This window comes from Pteronotus mesoamericanus, unplaced genomic scaffold (assembly GCF_021234165.1).
Source record: "Pteronotus mesoamericanus isolate MK-2021 breed Mesoamerican mustached bat unplaced genomic scaffold, CSHL_Meso_final contig_55, whole genome shotgun sequence".
NCBI lineage: Eukaryota > Metazoa > Chordata > Mammalia > Chiroptera > Mormoopidae > Pteronotus > Pteronotus mesoamericanus.
In genome coordinates this window covers 8652025-8673617 of record NW_026555198.1, presented here as the reverse complement: position 1 = coordinate 8673617, position 21593 = coordinate 8652025, and the positions used below count along the sequence as shown (strand labels likewise).

At 38.6% G+C, this 21593-nt stretch overlaps 1 long non-coding RNA gene across 2 annotated transcripts; it reads right to left on the bottom strand.

Annotated features, from left to right (window-relative positions):
- Positions 1–51: 51 nt before the first annotated feature.
- On the bottom strand, positions 52–21466 carry LOC129075500 (uncharacterized). 2 transcript variants are annotated; one of them, XR_008529644.1, is made up of 6 exons: positions 21272–21466; positions 20378–20849; positions 12146–12286; positions 5117–5212; positions 3294–3344; positions 52–1874 (listed from the first exon to the last, which is right to left on the bottom strand). It is a non-coding gene; the product is annotated as an uncharacterized LOC129075500 (long non-coding RNA). The 2 variants fall into 2 exon arrangements; XR_008529645.1 differs by lacking the exon at positions 3294–3344.
- Positions 21467–21593: the final 127 nt, after the last annotated feature.

Genomic DNA, 21593 nt, shown 5'->3' with positions numbered 1-21593 from the left:
TATTGTTTGCTCATAAGGTCTAAAAAAAAGCAAAACAAGCAGTGGGCTACATTTGGCCTTTGAGTTATAGTTTACTGCCCCTTCATACACAGGAATGGAAGATTGCATCAAAGATGGTGATACAACTTCTTTTAAATCTGAAGATGTTACATTTAACATGCCCAAGGATATTCTGATGACTGTGTAACTTTGCTGATTAATGAGCTATTTTTGTACTCCTTTTTACCATCTTACCATTTTAAATGTACAGTTCAGCAGTGTCAAATATATTCACATTGTTCAGTAAACATTCTCCAAACCTTTTTCATTTTCTAAAACTGAAACCCTATACCCATTAAACAACTTCCCATTTTCCCAGTCTCCCCTGTCCCTGGCAACCATGAGATTTCTAAGAGACACTGTGCAGGCCAAAGGAGACCTGTCTACAGAAGGGGCTTACTCCAAAGGATGTCAGTTTGCTCACAATGTGTCACAAAATCTTGTAAAACTGTTTAATCCACAGTAAGAAATACAATTAGATTGGGTGGAAGATACACATGCATACAAACATATAGCTGGAACCAAAATTTCACAAAGTACTTACCCTTTGCCAGGTAGAGGCTAGTGTTTTCATATTTACATTCTATATTTTATTTTTCCCTAATCTATACAACTCCATTCAAAACTGTGACCTAGTTTTAAATACTGCCCAGGCAGAGTATGAAACACATACCACATTGGAAAAAGGTAACACTACAAATATGCTAAAATTACAAAGAAGCAAAAGTTACGAGTTTATAAAAGCATTTATAAACATACTGTGTGGGCCTGTGGCATTAAAAAAAAATTAAGCTAACAGCTCACAATCAGGTTCCTTGTAGAAAGCTGGAAATCCTGTCAATATTGGTCTGTATTCCCACTGGGCAAATATCAGCAGGGACCAAGGAGTAAAAAGCCTTCTCCTTTGGATGAAAGGTGCATGTTCCAGTGGACCACAATCCCAAATACTCCCTATATTCTCTTAAAAGCATTACTTTCTCTTTACCATTACATTGGCACTCTTGTTTTCATTTTAAGAGTAATCTGTTTTCCAATGTCTCTATCAAAAGTAGATAAACAAAAGAAAAGCCCAACACAAAACAAAACAAGAACAACAATAAAAAAGAAACCCAAAGCAGTGTTTCAATAAAAAGGAAGAAAATAAATATCAGAACCATCTTACACATCTACCTGTGGAAGAAAAGGGGCCACACTAAACCTGACAAGCTCAGGGGAGGCCTGCATGGTGGCCTTACAAACTCAGAGACATAAACATGGTCTGAAATTAGAACTTTCTGACTAAAAGCAGTTCATAGTGGGTAGTCATGTCCTAGGCTGGTATTTTTTTTCTAACAAAGGTCAATCTTTACCTTAACTGAGCCTGTCTTTTTGCATCTATGCTAACATACTTTTGTAATGTCAAATTTCTTTTTTCCAGGCCCTCAAAGTGCAGGCACTGCACCTGGGGAGACCACAAATCCCCTCATTGTTATTGTTACCATGTTCATTGTTGACTGTTAACTATGTTATACCCACCAGTGTAAGAAGTACATGTTATCATTTTATCTTTTATCCAATCCCAGAGGTTTCCCCACTTTGCTTTCTCCTGCCACCGTAATCTATGACCAGTGGATTTCATGAAAGCCCCTTACACATCCTCTTTCGATTGTAATATATAAAATAAGGTGCAAAACTTCCATTCTCCGGAGCATTTTCTCAATCCGCTGAGGTTTTGCTTCTCGGCAATTGTCGTCAGTTTGGCTCAAATAAACTCACAAAAATTCTCTACAGGTTTGAATGTTTCTTATGTTGACATACTCCATCTGGATTCTACAGGCATTTGCAAGTTGCAACCCCTGAAATAAAGGATGGAGAAGTATGTGATTAATGGATACATTAGAAGCTAGAATAAACCAAGCAAAGACTGGGTGTAAAAATTGTAGTAATTGCGGAACATGAAAGTGAAGCCTCACAAACTGCTGCTGTTGGTATATAAATATCTAACTAAACTAGGGTAAGTTGAGGCTAATAAATTTATGTTCTCAGGAATTAGAATTGGGCTACCAAAACTAATCACAGTTAACAAAGGGAACTGAGGCTGAAAGGACACACAGGAAGCTAACACAATGCAGAGATAAGGCCATCGGAGCCACAAGCAAGCAAAACTTATGACAAAGGTGAAGCCCTAAGTAAGCAGGGCCTTATTAATAAACTAAAAATATGAGGTAGGAAAATAAGATAAAACAAAGTGGACAGGCAAGCCAATAAGTAATGGGAGAAATAAAACACAAAAGATAAGCAGAACGGCAGAGTAGCTCAGTTGTGTAAGTGGCACTATCCTAACATGAAGATCTACAAACTCCTGCTATTGAGTTTCCCAGAGCTTCTCTGGAGCCAGGCACCATCCTTAAGGAGTATAACCATATTAAGGTCTCCTATATTTGGAATTTCATGTGATCTCAGTCACCATTATTCCCAAGTGGCCAGCCAATAACCTGTCTTTATCTCAATGAATTTGTTTCTAGCAATCAGAAGTGCCCAACCAGTAGTGAGAAGCATAACAGCCCCTCAGGAGGAATGTAATTTAGGGAATTGGCTATGATCTTGTAGAGAATCTCCTTTGTTTCAAAGATGTTGTACAAACAAAATTGTAATATCATGAAATTTAGATTTCTTCAAAATTATTTATTTTTTAAAATTCTCATCTAAGGATGTTCATTGATTTTTAGGGAGGGAGGGACAGAGGGAGGGAGGGAGGGAGGAACATTGATTGGTTGCCTCTCACAGATGCCCCAACCAGGGATGGAACCTGAAACCTCTCGGTGCACAAGATGACATTCCAACCATCTGAGCCACCCAAACAGGGCAAAATTTAGATTTTATGTCCACTGGAAGGTGACACTTTGAGAGACTTGGTAGATGCTGCAGTCAAGCAGCTGTAGAGAGCTAAACCAGAGAGAATAAAGTAGACATTTCATAGTGTTACCATGCCCAAAATTCTTCCAAAGGAAACTGTACTGTAAACAAACTTGACCAAGAAAGCATTCTTGTGACCAACTATCCCGCTTCCAAATCTATGGTTGGCCAGATCAAGTAAGTAAGGATCAGAAGACAGACATCCACAAACTGGTCAATAGCTTATAATATATCATGACATGAAAGCTGTTCCCAAATAAGAATGAGGTAAGAAATTAGATTCAATTTAAAACTGGGGAAAAACAGAGGAACAGAAATTCAGCATCTGAAATAAATGAATATATAATGAAAGAACATACCAGGAAGGATTTAATTAAGATCAACTTGTCAGGAAGTACAGGAATCAGAAGCTGAAAATAAGCAGAAACTATTCATCAGCAATAGGATAAAGAAGAGAGGATAAGGAAGCCGGTTAGTACCAGAAAGAGACTCATGGATATGAGGAAAATAGGGTTGTGTAGTTCTTTGTGAAACTTATTTCCCAAAATGGTCCAGTATGATTCTTCTGGATGTCCCATGACTGGATTGGTTACCTTCTAGTTTTAGAGCAGTTAAATGATTCTGGATATACTTCCGATATCTGAGTTGTATTAGTCTAAAGCAGTTTGGGATCATACTAAGGGGAAGAAATACATTTGCATTTAGCACTCAATAGGGGAAAATGTCCTAGATTGGCCAAATAGCAACTGCTACGTCTACAGTCTCAGGAAACTTAACAACCCAAGACAATCAGATTCTCAACTTAATGACAACTGGGCAGCGGGAAGAACAAGAGCTAAAGCAGATAGTCTGCAGACAGAGACATGAAGTAAAATAAAAGCCATGTCTGTACAGGTTGCAAACACTAAAGTTATGAATAAGAAAAAAACGTAAGTATTCAGTAGCTAGGAGGTAGAGGAAGCCAAAGTATAACAAAATTAGTTGGTAGCAGAGGCAACATGTCAGGCAGAAAACCAGAGAAAAAAAGCTGAATCACATTAATGATACCAAAACAGTCGAATTCTGTAAACTTCTTTTTTAATTTATTATTTTTATTGTATTTTCTCCATTACCATTTATCCCCCTTATACCCCCTTTACCTCCTATAAACTTCTTAAACGGATCCAAATGAGCCCATTTCTTGCAATAAAATTTGGATTGCTAGGAAGACACTCTCGAAAAGGAATATAACTATTTGGAATTAGTTATATTGAAGCAACAAGGTACACAGCCAAGCAAATCCCTTTCACACTCCAGAACAGGATACTAATAACATGCAAAGCATATGGTCTGGCTACCACCTGTGTTCTCAGAAACAAAATTGTGGAACACAGATAGAAACAGGTAATCAGTAGAAGAGACTGCAGGTGAAAAAGTGCTCTAAGGGGTTACAAGTGGAGATGAGAGGCACAAACGTGAGGAAGCCCACTATGACTAAGTGGAAACTATGAAAGCAAAGGCTCTAGGAATAAAATATCACAGACCAGGTGTTGGCAAACTACAGCCCATGGGCTAAGTGCAGCCACCATTTTCTTTTTTTTTAACCTGAGACATTTTTCAGTGGTACTCTACTGGTCTTTTCTTAAAAAAAAAAAAAAAAGAAGAAGATATTTATTTATTTATTTTTTGAGAGGGGAAGGGAGGGAGAGGGGGGGAACATCAATGTATGGTTGCATCTTGTGCACCCTCTGCCAGGAACCTGGCCTGCAGCCCCGGCATGTGCCCTGACTGGGAATCAAACTGGTGACCCTTTGGTTCACAGGCTGGCGCTCGGTCCACTGAACCATACCAGCTAGGGCACCGTGTTTTTTATAATAACTAGGGTTTTATTGGAATACAGACACATTCTTCATTATGTATTATCTGTGGCTGCTTTTGTGCTACAATGACATAAACCACATGACCCACAAAAACTGACAGATTGCCACCCCAACCCAAAAACTCACTTTTGAACAGAGAAACAAAATATTTTTAAAAAATCGTATAAAACAGAAAAATAAAATTTAAACCAGCAAGTTTAGCAAACCTAATCCAAAATCCTTGAAAAGTATAAAATTTCATTCTAGGAAGGCAAGGTAGTTTCATTATTAGGAAATCTGTTAAATACAACAAATACGACAAAAAGGTCAAAGAAAAAGTTTACCTCCATGTTCAACAATCACTTCCTTGACTAAGATACCTGTTCCTTTATCCAGATCACATTTTGAGATTTCAATAGAAGAACTGATTCCTTCTAAACCTGAAAGATAAATTTAGGATTTGACATGCAAATGATCAAAACCGCAGCCCCCTACCATAACTATTAGAATAGTGATTTATATTAGAAGTAACCTATGTATTAGATTCACTTATGGGTAGAAGATATTTGCTGGTAAAGAAAGTAAACACTAGAGTTAATAATGTAACCTTAAGAACAAACAACATAAATATAAAGACAAAGTCACTATGGTAAGGAATAGGAACTTCAAGGGATGGTGATAATGTGATGCATAAAAATGCTCTCACTCTTCTGAGAACTCCAGCCAATGTCTAGATAACTATTAGATCATACACATAAAACACCAATCATGAGACACTTTCCTGTCCTGATTCTAGTATAGCTGTGTTATTGTTATTGTATTTCATGCAGTGTGAGTAAAACTCACCCTGAATGTTTGCTTTAATGTATCATCTCAAGTCTTTTTGTTCTAAAGTCTTTGTATATGTATACCATAGAGTGGGGATCACATGCTATGTCCCACGGGCTGAATCCAGACTGCTGCCTGTTTTGGTAAACAAAGTTTTGCTGGAAGACAGTCCTGCCCATTTGTTTCCATATTGTCTATGACTCCTTTCATGCTACAGAGGGGGGCAATGGATTAAAATTATGGTAAAGTCATAATTAGGAAACATGAGTTATAACTTTCTGGATACTTGAGAATGGCTAAATCTAAGGAATAAATTGAGAGAACCATATATGATGTATGAATAACTGTAATGAGGCATATAAAACATAATTCTTTCTGCATACATAAGCCCAATTTGTGAATATGCTTTTTTGATGAACTTAATTTGAGTAGGAAAGAATTTAAAGGACAAATTGACTACTATGAGTTCCATACTGTCTAAGATTAGCTATAATCTAAGTCCTACAGAAAAGAAAATGGGTTGGGAGGGAACAAGGATTTGTAGACATAGTACATTTAACCTATGCCAGGAGTTGACAAACTTTCTGTGAAGGGGCAGACGGTAATGCTTCAGGTTCTATGGATCATCTGGTTTTTGTTGGAACTACTCAATTCTACTGTACTGCAAAAGACAGTGGTGGATAATATAGAATGAGCATGATGGTTCCAACAAGTTTGTTTACAGCCTTGGCTGGTGTGGCTCAGTGGATTGGGTGCTGGCCTGCGAACCACACGGTCACTGGTTCAATTCCCAGGCAGGGCATATTCCTGGGTTGTGGGCCAGGTCCCCAGTGGTGGGTGTGTGAGAGGTAACCACACATTGATGTTTCTCTCCCTCTGTCTCCCTCACTTCCCGTCTCTTTAAAAATAAATAAATAAAATATTTTAAAAAACGTTTATTTACAAAAACAGGCAGCTGGCACGTGGGGCATAGCTTGCCAATCCCTAGTCTTTGCTAATTATCTGGACAGTTACCTTACCAGCAATAAAATTTATGAAAGTATTAATTGATAGGTTTTCTTGCTGTTTTCCACATGATATGAACAGAGAGTAATTTTACCAGTATTGTCTGCTAACAGAATGCAATGTTTATGTGGAATTCTAGCCAGGACGTGCTGATCTGCACAGCAGGCTGCCGCAGTACCTGAACTAACTTTCTGCAAGTGATGGGATTTTCAGTTGTAGCTGCAATTCTTATGATGCCTCTTCCTTTGGTGAAGACAAAGCATAACCTCATAGAAATTGTCTAACATAAACATCATGCAGGAGAGTGGGGTAATAATATTTAAAAAAGGTGAGAAAAAAGATAAAAAAATGGTGAATGGCTGTGTGGAAGAGAAATAAATGCTAGTCCATCCAAAGTGGTCATCTCTAAAAGTCAGAGGGACCTACACATCCCTTGCGCCATCTCTCTTACACAACTAAATCTCCCTTTAAGAATGAACTCTTTATATGTGCACATATGTTCTGAAAGAGGACTTTGATGAGGATCCCACAAGGAGGCAGGAAGTCCCAACAATTTAGAATTTGCTTGCCACATTCTAGTGCTTTGCATATTGTGAGGTAATTAAGATCTCTGAAGTATGGCCCTGGCTGATGTGGCTCAGTGGATTGAGTGCCAGCCTACAAACCAAAAGGTCATGAGTTTGGTTCCTGGGCAGGGCACATGCCTGGGTTGCACATTTGGTCTCTGTCTGGGGGCATGTGAGAGGCAACTGATCAATGTTTCTCTCCCTGCCTTTCTCCTTCCCTTCCTTTGCTTTAAAAAAAAAAAAATTAAAAAACAATCTCTGAAGTGTGGCATAGACAGCTCCACCCCGGCTCCGTGTGTTATGTCAGTGATCCTCAGTTTTATTACCTGTAAAGTAGAAACAAATTTTACTTCCCAGAGTTACTGTTAAGTTAAAATGAAATAACAAATATGTGTAAAGCACTTACCTAGAACATAAAAGGCACTTATAAGTGGTAAGTGCTACTATTAATATAATATGACTTTTTCTTAGTTCTTGTCATTTGTATTATTTCATTTTCTATTTTTCCAGTTCCCTTGGATTATTACTGTCTTTGTAACTGGTTTCTTAAGAGCTCATTTATGACTAAAATGTTAACCATATTGCATGCATTGCAAATGAAATGCCATGTTTTTGTTATTTTACTGTGTTGTTTTATTTTTTGGTTGTAAAGAAGTTGTATATTTAAATATAATCATTCTGTTTAAAAAAAAAAAGGAAATTTTCAAAAGTTGTGTGTGGCTGCTAGACAACTAGCCTAAAGAGAAAGATAAGGAAAAAAAAACCCCAACAGATCTACTGTCACAAAAGGAGGATGGGTAATGGGGATAGGGAAGACCTAGAAAGAAAACTGGGGTTCAGTGAGCAAAAGCCACATTTAAACAACCCATTGCGGCCCATAAAGAGAAAAAGACAAGAGGACTTTTCATAAACAGCATGCTAACATTCATATCTGTATACATGTGCAATGTCATTTTCAAATACATTGTGCTGTAGGACATGGAATACAAGGTTTACCTTTGTATCATCTCTCTTTGTATTCTAGGCTTCTCCTTAGGTAATAGCCAATTTTTCTATCATTCGGGTTCCCTCTGCAGGCTAATCTACCTAATTTTGTCAGTGGGAATTAGCCAAGTACTCTAGAGTCTGTAACAGGAACATTATGCTCAGAAGATACTATTTCAAGACCATACTCATGGGGACAAGTGACCTTTATTACTTGCATGAAAAATGGCAGATACCAAGGAGTGATCTGGCCTTCAGGTATTCACTCTGGATGGAGGCAATACTAGCTAAAGATAGGGATGACCTCTGCTCCCAAGGAGGGCCATTATATAGATGCTACCTAGTTTAGTTATGGGGTATTTCAGTACTTCCTGAAGCCTGTTTGGGGTTTAAAAGGAGGCTCCCTGAGGGGCCAGAAAAAGAATGCTAGTCCAATTGGTTTAAGAGGAGTGCAATTCAGAAGATCCTGTTGCCTCTGAAATTACTAAGCCAAGGTGCCATATACTTGGCTGCCATGGAAACCATCAGCCTCTTGCTATGAGTTGATTTTTAACAAGATATATGCAGCTCCATGGTCTGATAAAGAAAAACTCTGAACAAGCATGCTTTCAAAGAATAGACCCTCTCTTCAAGGGAAGTGTAATTAGTGTTAGTTGACATTATTTGTGACACGCAACTTATGCCTCCTAGCTTAGTGGGAACCATTTCAGTTTTTCTAATACGCTGCAGGGATGATCACAAACTGGGAAAGAATATAATTTACTCCAATTATTTTGAGAAAAATGTATTATAAACTGCAAACTTTGAAAGTATTGGCCCCCCAAAATGGTATTTTTAAGAGCCTCCCTGACAGAACTCAGGGCAATGTCAGGCTTTCTCCCCCTAGTTACTTTAATCACTGAGAGGACCCCCTCTCCTGCTGCATGTCCATTTACATGGAAGATCTGGTGAACTCTCTGAAAATGCTTTTCAAAGATATCCTTCACAATTCAGCCTATTGCAGGGTTACAAAGAGAAAAAAAGATTACTTTCATCATCTATGACCCTTCCATACTCAGCGCTGGTATTAAAAGGGAAAATGGAGAAACTAGGGGAAAATCCCATTTACTATAGCAACAAGGAAAATAAAGTACCTAGGAATAAATTTAAACAAGGAGGTAAAAGCCCTATACTCAGAAAACTATAGAGCACTGAAGAAAGAGATTGAGGAAGATACAAATAAAAGGAAGCATATACTCTTTTCATGGATTGGAAGAATTAACATCATTAAAATGTCCATACTACCCAAAGAGCCTATAGATTCAACTCAATCCCTATTAAAATGCCAATGGCATATTTCAGTGATCTAGAACAAATACTCCAAAAATTTATATGAAACCAAAAAAGATTCTAAATAGCCTCAGCAATCTTGAGAAAGAACAAACTTGAAGGAATCACAACACTTGATATCAAACTGTACTACAAGGCCACTGTAATCAAGATAGTCTGGTACTGGCATAAAAACAGACACATAGATCAATGGAACAGAATAGAGAGCCCAGAAATAAACCCAAGTCTTTATGGCCAATCAATATTTGACAAGGGGAGCAAGAGCATACAATGGAGTAAAAAGAGTCTCTTCAATGAATGGTGTTGGGACAACTGGACTGGTACATGCCAAAAAAAACAAAACAAAACAAAACAAAAACTGGACCACCAACTTACATCACACACCAGAATAAACTGAAAATGGATAAAAGACTTAAATATAACTCATGATACCATAAGAGTCCCAGAGGAAAACATGGGCAGTAAAATTTCAGATATCCCACATAGCAATATTTTTGCCAATATATCTCCTACAGCAAAGGAAATACAGGGAAAAATAAACAATGGAACTATATCAAACTAAAAAGCTTCTGCATGGCTAAAGAAACCATCATCAAAATGAAAAGCGAACTGACCGTATGGGAGAACTTATTTGCCAATGATACATCAGACAAGGGTTTAATCTTCAAAATATATAAAGAACTTATACAACTCAACACCAGGAAGACAAACAATCCAATTAAGAAATGGGCAAAGGACCTGAATAGACACTTCTCTGAGGAGGACACACAGACAACCTACAGACATATGAAAAGATACTCCAACATCACTAGCCATCAGAGACATGCAAATTAAAACCACAAGGAGATATCACCTCACACCTGTCAGAATGGCTATCATTTAATAAGTCAACAAACAACAAGTGCTGGTGAGGATGTGGAGAAGAGGGAAACCTAGTGCACTGTTGGTGGGAATGCAGACTCATGAAGCCACAGTGGAAAACAGTTGGATTTTCCTCAGAAAACTAAAAACGGAACTGCCTTTTGATCTAGCGATTATCTGCTGTTGGGATTATACCCTATGAATCCCAAAACACCAACTCAAAAGAACTTACACACCCTTATGTTCACAGCACCACTATTTACAATAGCCAAGTGTTGGAAACAGCCTAAGTGCCCATCAGTAGATGAGTGGATCAAAAAACTCTGGTACATTTACACAATGGAATAGTACGCAGCAGAAAGGAGCTCCTACCCTTCACGAGAGCATGGATGGAACTGAAGAATATTATTCTAAGTGAAATAAGTCAGTCACTGAAAGGTGAATACCATATGAGAGGTGAATACCATATGATCTCGTTTATAAGAGAAATCTAATGAACAAAATAAACTAATAAGCAAAACAAAGCCAGAGACATAGAAACATGGAACAGAATGACAGCAGCCAGGGGAGGGGATAATGGTGGAAAGAAGGGCAAGGACTAGTCAAAGAACGTGTACGAATGACCCATGGACATGGACAATGGTGTGGGGGCTGACTGTGAGAACAGTGGGTGGGCTGGGCAGATGAGGTCAGAGGGGGAGAAATTTGGACAACTGTAATAGAATAACAATAAAAAGGTAGGGAATGGGAAGTGGGGGGAAAAACACAAGGTGTTGTGTAGTCTATCCCAACTATTTTTTTTAATTTTTAAAATTTTTTTATTGTTCAAATACATTTGTCTCCATTTTCCTGCCACCACCCTCCCCTGTCTCCATCCCCACCACCCCCCATCCCTCCCTCAATCCTTTCCCACTTTGGCTTTGTGCATGGGTCCTTTATACATGTTCCTTGACTTGATCCTTCCCTTCCCTTTCCCCCCAACTCCTTCCCTCTCCCCCCCACCCCTTCCCTCTTGATTTTGTTGGTTTCTTTTTTCTTTCAATGTTGCTGGTCATATTTTCCTTGCCTGCTTGCTTTGCTGATTAGGTTCCACTTATAGGTGAGATGATATGGTATTTGTCTTTCACCCCCTGGCTTATTTTGCTTAGCATGATGCTCTCCAGTTCCATCCCTGCTGTCGCACAGGGTAGTAGCTCTTTCTTTCTTTCTGCTGCATAGTATTCCATTGTGTAAATGTACCATAGTTTTTTGATCCACTCATTTACTAATGGGCACTTAGATTGCTTCTAGCACTTGGCTATTGTAAATTGTGCTGCCATGAACATTGGGGTGCATAGGTTCTTTTGAATTGGTGTTACAGGATTCTTAGGGTATAATCCCAGCAGTGGAATCACTTAACCCTACTATTTTTAATGCAACTTTCACACCAGAATGAAAAAATTTCTCCTAACAGTTATAATACATTATGCATTTACTCGTTATTAATTCCTTTGTCTACTTTCACAAGAATGAAACTTCCATGGTGGCAAAACTTTGTTAATATCTAGAGCAGTCTCCGACACTTAGTAAGTATTTAATAATTGTCTGTTGAAGGAAGGGGGCCAAGTGTGGCATTACCATTCTGAATGGGAGAATGAGGAAAGGAGAGGTTAGGCTGATTACTGTCAAGTGTAGTTTGAATATTTTAAGACCTGTTTTTATATCATAATGGAAAAACACCAGACCTAGTGCTTATTAAGACTACCTTCTCTGCCCCTTCCCACTAACTGGGCAAACCCACCAAAGCCACTGACCACTTACCAAGACTTCAGAATGGTTTGACAACCACCTGCAAGACGTTGATTTGAGTTTCTCCTAATTCTCTAGTGATATCACTGGGGCAGGCAGGGCTCAATATACTTCTTAACCAGTGGAATGGCTTTTGATCTCATTTATTGTCACCTATTGGATTGGGAGAAGGAAGAAGAAAAACTGTAAGATGGACAGTGAAGGTTTGAAACCTAGTTTTAATTTTACTACACCATGTCAAGTCATCCAGCCCACAGCATGAACCTCAGATTTCACTTGTGATGCGTTATTAGCATCACAACTACGTTCTTTATCTGGCAAAGTGCTACACTGCCTGCAATTATTTAATAAGGATTTTTGCCTCCATTTTAAATAAGATAAAACTTATGTAACTTGTGTACAGAGTCACCAAGTAACTATACCAAAGTGTTAGAACTCAGATGTGAACTCTGATGGTGACCTTTTTAGTTGCCTGCACGTCCTTCCCTCTTTAGATCTCAATATTCTTGTGCTTGAATGCAGGTAAACTTGATTTCTTAAAGGTTCTTCCATGTCAGGCAGTTATGTTCTTTCATTCCATACTCCTGAATAAAAGAGCCCCGTAAAATTGAATGAAACCTCCATCTAATTATCAGATGGCATTTGGTTCACACTGATGAAAAAAGGTAATAAAACCCTCGGCTGCGGACGAACACCTGTTATTTACAGTCTCAACTCCTACCAGGACTCACCTTACCCGTATATGAAAAAGATTTGAACATATCTTTTACCTTATCAGCTGCCTGCGCTACCAAAAGGATGACAAAAAGCTATGTAGGCCCTTGGTTAGTCCTTATCTCCAAGACTGAAACACTAGGAGGAACAGGACTCTGAGAGTTACATAGGATAAGCCAAAGACAACCCCAAGGGGTGCTTCTTTCTAAAGAAGCACCTATTATTGCCTCTACATTTCCCAGTTCTTAGCTGCTTAGCATGAGAAGCAATGCAGGACTCTGGCAATTCAGCAATGGCCCAAAGCCCAGGCTATTAATTATTATCATTAGATGCTGGCAGCACCAGCTAGTGCTACTAGGTTTCCTTTTATGCATTGTGAGGCAGGCAACCCTCAAATCCTAGGAAAAAATTTCTCAGGGCTCATTTTTAACTATTTTACCTACCACCAGCAAAAAAGTATATCCTTTTGTCTACTTATGATCAGAATACCCCAGCAAAAACCTCTCCCACCATAGATTTGTGCTGCCAAATGTGTATTGGAGGTGGGTGGCCAGGGACCGGATCCTTGATGGATCTGAGCCATCTCTTTATTGGATAAAGTAAAGCAGCTATTACTAGAGCAAGGTCTACATGCCCACAAGTATCTGCTGCCACTAGCAATTAAAGGAATGTGTAGAGGGTCTAATTGGGAAATAAATGTTAAGTGTAAAACTCTGATATGTGAAAATGCCTGCACTAAGAAGCAAGAATAGAGTAGCTGGTACTTAGTGGCTTCCTCTCAAGACAGAGATCTTATTCTCACCACTCCCTTCTCCCAGACCACCCAGCTCTTTTCCAAAGTAAATTGCTCCAGGTTCTAACCCCCTCAACACCCCATTTATTCCACTGTTGTTTAGGTCAACACATTTCAAAATAGAAATAGTTTCAATGTTTGCCGAATTTTGAAAGTCACAAAGGCCCTGGCTGGTGGGGCTCAGTGGATTGACTGCTGGCCTGCAAACCAAAAGGCATATTAAAAAAAATTCCAGAAATGCATTAAAAGATAGAAAGTAAAAATTCCAGAATCCCAGGAAGTTTAACACTTAGGGCATTTTCTTCTAACTACTTTCATGTGCATATACAAACATGAATATTTTTTCCCACAAAAATTAGATGAAACCATACTACTGCTCTGTAGCCTTTTTTCCAATTAATATACTAGGCATATATTTGCTCATGTGATATGTTTTAAATGTAATAATGTATTTTATTAATGTAAGCACTTATTACTAAGAAAACTACAAATATAAGTAAAATATGGCCTTTGCCCTTGGGCTTAAATGAAGGGATATAGACACAAAAAGGTAACATTCACCATTATTATATTATAAAGATAACATTTCAGTTTGTGGTGCTTCCTAATTAACTCTACAGTTGCTTTTAACAGAAAAGGTGTAAAAGAATATTATTACATACTAGTCCAAATTAAAAATCTATTTGCTAAAATTCCAAGGAGCTGTGTCAATGCTGAGTATCACCTCAGTGACATCTGATGTGAATTCACTGTAAAGAACCACGTGGAAGCTGCTCAGAAAATCATCTGTCCCACAAGCCAGTGAAGTTAATAAAGTATAGGGCAGTACATTGTTGGAAGGATTCATTCACACTGTACCTGTACTTCTGTCTTTTCTTCTCCTACTATTTCCAGTAAACAGCAATGAGCTGCAACCATTTCATTTCAGAAACAAAATGGCTTCTGCCCCTGGGACTCTCATTTCTAAGTAGATCTGCTTATACATAATTATGCTACAGTGGTATCCATGCCAACTTGGAAAATACAGATAAGAATCAAAAGGAACTATTTTTTCAGCACCATGATGGGTCAGATACAAATAAGATCCAAAAGGTTGACAAAACAAATATTTTAAAAACATATCCAACAAAGATGAATGAGTATGCAACAAAGTAAATATAGCAAAATGTTATTTATATCATCTAGGTGGTGGGTATGTGGGTTTTAACTACAATTACTTCAAATTTTTTTGTATGCATGTTTTTTTGTATGCATGTTCAATTTTTTTTCTTTGCATGTTTGTATGCAAATTTTGCATAATAAACAGCTCGAGAAAATAGAGTAAGCAGCTTCAACATAATGCTGTAAGGCCTTTCCCTCCATTTTGCTTCTAGAATAAGACTGTCTGATATTTTCTCCATTTTGTTTTTTTTATATCTAACTTTCTTGCATTGGACTTGGAGCTCTCCAACTTTTTAATGAAGTGAAATGAATCACAATATACTCACAGGCAGGTTACCAAGACAATGTGTAGTAGGTTAGGGAGGGTTAGAGGGGAGAACCCCAAGCTCGGAAAACCAGGCTCACTACCTGTGTAAGTCTGAATAAGTGATTATTTCAGAAACCCCATTTCTTCATTTAAAAATTGGCATTCAGATTCTCTAAATATTTGTCTCATCCTACTTTTCTGTCTTATCACATTAACTCCTTATTTTCTACAACATATTCTTATTGCAAAGAGCTGTTTAAAGAGGAGAGTAAGAGATAAAGCACCAAGGCATGATATGTTCATGTGCTTCAAGTTAGGCTGTAACAAAAGGGATTTCTACAGTTGAACCTTAAAACTTGTAGTTGAAGTACACAGTACAACTGACTGACCAACCCATACAACCCTGTAGGAGGCCTTATAATCTCCTAGTTTGAAGCGTATAGTAGCTAGACCCTCTGTAAAACAGGAAAAACACTTGTCATAAGCAATAATGAGTGAGGTAAATAAATGAGTTTCTAAGATGCTAAAAATATCGTGGTGAATGGAGAGGGGAATGAAACCATCACTGCAGAGTGATGATCGAAAACAAGGTAGACAATCTTTTTCTGCAAAGGACCAGGACTTTTGGGCCAGCATGTCTGATGTAGCTAGTCAACTCTGTTGTCGTTAACCTATGGGGCCACAGACAAAATATCAACAAGTGAGTATGGTTGTGTTCCAACAGAACTATTTGCAAAACCAGGCAGCCCATGAACTGCGTTTACCCACCCCTGATCTAGAATATGGAGCCCAATCTAGGAACGCCATTTGGAAGATGACTTGTGGAGGAGTGAAAAGGGGATGAGCCTACAGATAGGAACCATTTAGCAAACACTGGGCAGTGAAGATGAGGCTTCTAATCCGGCAGCTATCATCCAAGTCCCACCAAGGAAGAGACTCTCAGCAGTAACAACAATAGCAACATATGTAAATGCCAAGGACTGAAATCCAAATACAAGAATAGCTTTATCTCAGGAAACCCAAGAATATATATACATAACTAGAAAGAAATACCAAGTTTCTGACCACATGCATTTTGAAGAAAGAGTTGACAGTGCAGAGCTTATGGAGATCACCTTAGCAGGTACACAATAAATGTTTGTTGATGAGTCATTCATTTATTCACCCAATGAACATTTGCTGAGGCCTACTAATGTGCCAGGCTGCGTTCTGGAAATGAAGACACTGTCTTTGCCCTCAGGGACCTCACAGTCTGATAATGTAGGAAGAGCAGGGAGCCAAATATGCAGACAATTACAATACAACCTGGTAAGTGTTGTAACAGGTTGTATTATAATGGCTGATATAAAATTTATTTCCAGGGGTTGCTATTCCACACTGCTGCTGGCTGTAACGTTAATAGAGAAGGGAGGAACAAATTGTAGAAATCAAAGATTATATGCTTTTAGGCTACTTCCAAAATCCAGGTTCTTCCTAACTGCTAATCATAGATGAATTTGGGAACTAGACACTGGCATGATGTAAAATGGGACTCCCATCTCCATTCATAAGATGAGAACAGACCTTTAGTGCCTCCTCTACAATACAAGCTTTACTGTTGTTCCATTTTGTTTTGCTTAATATACATCTGCCAACCACCTCACCACACACATAAGCCTGATTTAACATCTGTAAGTAGCAAAATGCTGAAAATGGGATTAACCCAGTGTAAGTGGATAGTAAAATGCAGTAAATAACAGCTTCCCCAGTACCTCTAAATCCAATCATCTCTTCACTGGAAAAAAAATTTTTTTTGAAAATTTTTTAAAATTAGAATGTTACTAAGTATAAAAGAGATAGTATAATACAGCTCATGGAATGGGAATAATAATTTAAAAAATTACTTAATAAATATAATTAAACAGATTCCCCCTAAAGTCATCACACTGGTCTTGCCTACACTGTTCCATTCCGCCAATTGTCAGCTCACACTCACAATGCTTTCTTGGGTGTTGCAGTTTGTTCCTATTAGCATTTTATATCGCAGAAGACCTTAGTGTTATCTAGACATGTGGACACTACACTACACCCATATCCTCCCCCAGATCACTCATAAATATTCAAAATAAGATCAGTTCCTGCATGGAGGGGAAGAGAGTACTACTGTTTTGTGTCTTGTCTAATTCGGTTTACTAGGGACAAAATGTTGCCATGTCTTCTACCCACACCCATAGCCAGGGAGCACCACTGCTGAGCAGAACTCACGAATGCTTTCCTTTTAGATAAAAATAAATGGCTATCTACTTACATGACAGACAAGTGTTATCTCAAATTGGCTACCAAGAATCTGACATGCATTCCACTCAGCAGCTGTCTTTGGAATCACAAACCTTTTTTTAGACTCAATGACAATAAACATATACCAGGAGTGTATGTGCAACAAATGACATTTGTCATTTGCAACAAATGAGATAGGGTAACAGATCCTTATATAGAGCACATAATATAGAGCTCTTACAAACAGGTAACATTCAGACTCAAATTGAATAGATCCCAAAAGGAAATGAGCTAATAATAATACTTGCGAATCCAGCCTCACCAATAAATAATAAGAGAAAACGTATCATAAAACAAAGATACCATTCTTTTACATATAGTTAGCAGAAAAAAATTTTAAGTACCTAAATGAGTGAGTACAAAAATTTATGTAATTTTTTGGAACTCTATTATGGCAAGTTTTCATAATGTTCAAACTTTTTGATGAATAATTCTAAGTCTCAAACTATATTCTATAAAGAAATAACTCAAAATAGATAAACAATAAAAGCTAAATGAAAAGGAACATTGAAAGAAAAAAGAAACCAACAGTAACAAGAGGGAAGGAGGGAGGGGGTGATGGGGAAAAGAAGGGAAAGGGTCAAGTCAAGGAACATGTATAAAGGACCAATGGACAAAGCCAAGGTCAGGAAGGATTGAGGGTGGGAGGTGGGGGGTGGATAGGGGGCGGGGGAGTAGTGGCGGGAAAATGGAGACAAATGTATTTGAACAATGAAAAAAAACTAAATGAAGACATTGATTACATAATTCAAAATACTGAAACTCTTGAAATACTTCCATACAAGAAAATATAAAACCATTAAATAACAGTTACAAAGAATGTTTAATATGAAGAAATGCATGTTATAATGTTAAAGACAAAATATGATATAAATCGTACAAATATATGAGCAACTGTAAAAAATGAAGAGAGAATGAAAAGAAGTGAATATATTTGTTAATACTGATTATCTCTGGGTAGTGAAATTATGGATTTTTCCCTATGCTTGATGTTATCCTCAGACAGAGCTGTAATATTTACTAAGTTTATAGATTGAGTGAACTATTCAAACATAAACATTAGAAGAAAAGTCACAAAAGACAGAGAAATTTAACCTCATGATCTAAAGGCAAACAATAACCTGTAGTGTGTGTGTGTGTGTATAAAATAGTACAGAAATCTGAGTAATAGCCTTTATTTACAGAACACATTCAAATAGATAATAACAATAAGTGCTAAACTAAAACTCCTACATAAAAATCAGACATGAGCTACCATCACATGAAAGAAAATAAAACTGGTAAGAAATATATGGAGGAAAAAAGAATACAAACTCACTAATAAGCAAAAAAATACAAAATTAAAATAATACTGTTTTTACCCATAAAATACTTTTTACAAAACCAAACACTATTCAATGCTTGTGTGAGTGAGTGAAAATTGGTACAATCTTTTGTGGAAGAAATGTGGCAATACATGCTGAATGTTAAAAATGTTCATACCCTTTGATGTAGTAATTCTACTTTGGTATCTATCCTAACCAAATAATAAAATAAATGCAAGTATTTTCAGTCTTTTAGTATACAAAAAAAAGCAACAACCTTTTCTTTATTATTAGACATTTATATTAACACACCAAAATAGTAATAATGGGGTAACAAAAATCTCTACTGCAGCAAATGGCTGGTTGTCTCAAAGCATTAGACCAGATCTCCAATCGGACAAAAAGGAGAAGGGTGTGTCCAGCCTGCCATAGTCGGCCATTTTAAATCTTCTCCAGAACAAAAAAGCACAGATGACAAGGTTAGATAAGGATGGCCACCCCACCAGGCTCCAAATCAACAATTCTTTCCTTTCTGTAAAGCCTTGGACAAATTACTTAATCCTTGTCCCTCAAATCTGTCATTTATAAAAGATGAACAATGGTGATGCAACTTCCTAAGATTGTTGAAAGTACTACATGAGTCAAGGAAATGTGTAAAAGCACACAGACCAGTAACCTGGCATAGTTTAAGTGCTGTAGAAGTTTAAATGTAATAACTATTATAGATAGGGAAACGGGACCAGAGAAGGAAAAGGACCAGTATAAGATCACAGCTAGGATCACTGGAAAAGACCTGTCTCCTCAATTTTGAATCCTGTGCCCTTTCTACTACAGATCTAAGTTCATCTTTTAGCAATTAACAATAGATCCTCATTGACAGCTCTCTGATAGATATGACAGTACAGATGCATAAAAATAAAACTAAATCATCCTCCTCCCAGACAAAACCGAGCTCAAAGTTCTACAGAAAAAAAAATAATTTAGAAAAAAGGATGTGAGCCCAGGTCACCTTCATACCACCGATTACCATTTGCCCAAATCGTAGGTTTAAAGCAAAGTGTAATGAGCATTTGAAAGCACAGCCAAAAACCTTATTCCATTCCCTTACCAAGGGTAGAAAATGAAGGGCTGCTCACATCGTAACAGTAGATTCTCACTATTTTGCAACTACTGTGTTGTGCTACTCTGATGGAATAAAAGTGTCCAGAGACAAGTACAGCAGCCCAAGACCTGCAAGTCTGACAGCCCCCAAATGTGTAGAGCCTGATAGTGGCAGGCCTCCTGAAAATGCTCTCGTTTTATGCATTTCCTACACACACAGCCAGCTGCCGCAACCTTGTGGAGTCAACATCGCCTCCGAATTTTTAAACCCATAGTTTCAATAGGCCAGTGACAGGCTAGGAATCTACAGGCTAAGATTCTGGATTAATTTCTGGTGGATTTGGCCACAGTCCAATGGAACTCAACTCAGGCTGCTCTCTTCACTCAACTATAAATGTATATATGCTTCTCTGCAAGTCCTGCAGCCTCAAGATAGCCAAAGATTAACTTACCTCCCACCTCGCCATTTCGCAATCTTAATTACGCATATGCGGTGCACCTCCCATCCCTCATCCCTTCAGAAATACACTTGCGCGCCTCTCCATTACCGTTAAAGTCAACTGTCCTGTCCGTGTTCTCTCAAATACGCAATCACACCCACATGCTCCCTCCGAAAAGTGACTTCCAACTACTAGCAACTTTGCTTTTTTAAACACGCCTTCGACCCTCTCCTGCTCTAAGTCTTGCGCATGCGCCCCCTCTCTCACGTCAGGCCCTCTCAAATATCCTTGCCCGCTGCTGCACCTCCTCCCTCCAGCCTGTCACACACGCACAACATCTCCAACGTTTCGTATTTTGTCCTCCTATCTCCGCTTTATACCGTGTATATGTATATTCCTATATACATAAGCCTGGTGATTATCTAGACGTGTTTCTCACCGCAGTTGTGCCCCAGAGCTAAAAAATACCCATTCTTCCCTAATGGGGGTAGGTGTGTTAAACTAGGGAAGTGGAATACAGCAAAGACCACGTTCCAGGTGACTCAAGCAGATGACAAAATCTAGACGGAATCCGCCTCGACTACGAGAGAGAGAGAAAGAGAGAGAGAGAGAGAGAGAGAGAGAGAGACTAGAATACTCTTAGACTTAGAAATAAGACCCGCCACCCTCAATAAAGGCAAAGAAAGCTCTCATAATCAGAGCTTAGTCCTGAAGCCCAGTCCTTTAAATACACCTGCTATATAAAGGGAACTTCAAAATTTTTTAACAGGGAACATTATGAAAAACACTGACGCTCAGCTGCCTCAATCCTGGTTAGAGGAAAGGAGTCTGTATTTCTTTCACAATGGTAAGTACATGCTCAACACCGTTTTATAGTCTGAGGCCCGTACTCTTCCCCCATTTTTTTCCCTCTCGTGAACAAGAACACAGAAAATTAAAGATCTCCCTGGCCCCAGCTCCCTCCGCCGCCCTCCATGTTCTTCCCTCCTGTCGTTCCTTTACCTAGTGGCTGAAGCGAGTATCGTAGAATGAATTTTTAGTACCAGCCGTCCCAAGACGGGGAAGAGGGAGCGGCGTTACAGACTTCGCGGTGCCAGAGTGGCAGCAGCAGGCCAGGGTGGTAGTGGACAGCAGGCAAAGACGAGCAGAGCCTCAAGCTGCAACGCTGAGGTCAGGAAAGGACTGCCTCTGCTAAATCGCTGCAGTGTGCTTCCAGCGCATGCGCTGAGCACGCCCTCTTCTCCACACCCCCACCCGCCTCCGGCTCTTCCAGGTTAACCTTCAGGCCGTCTAAGACACTTGTCACTTCCTCGGTGCCCAGGTT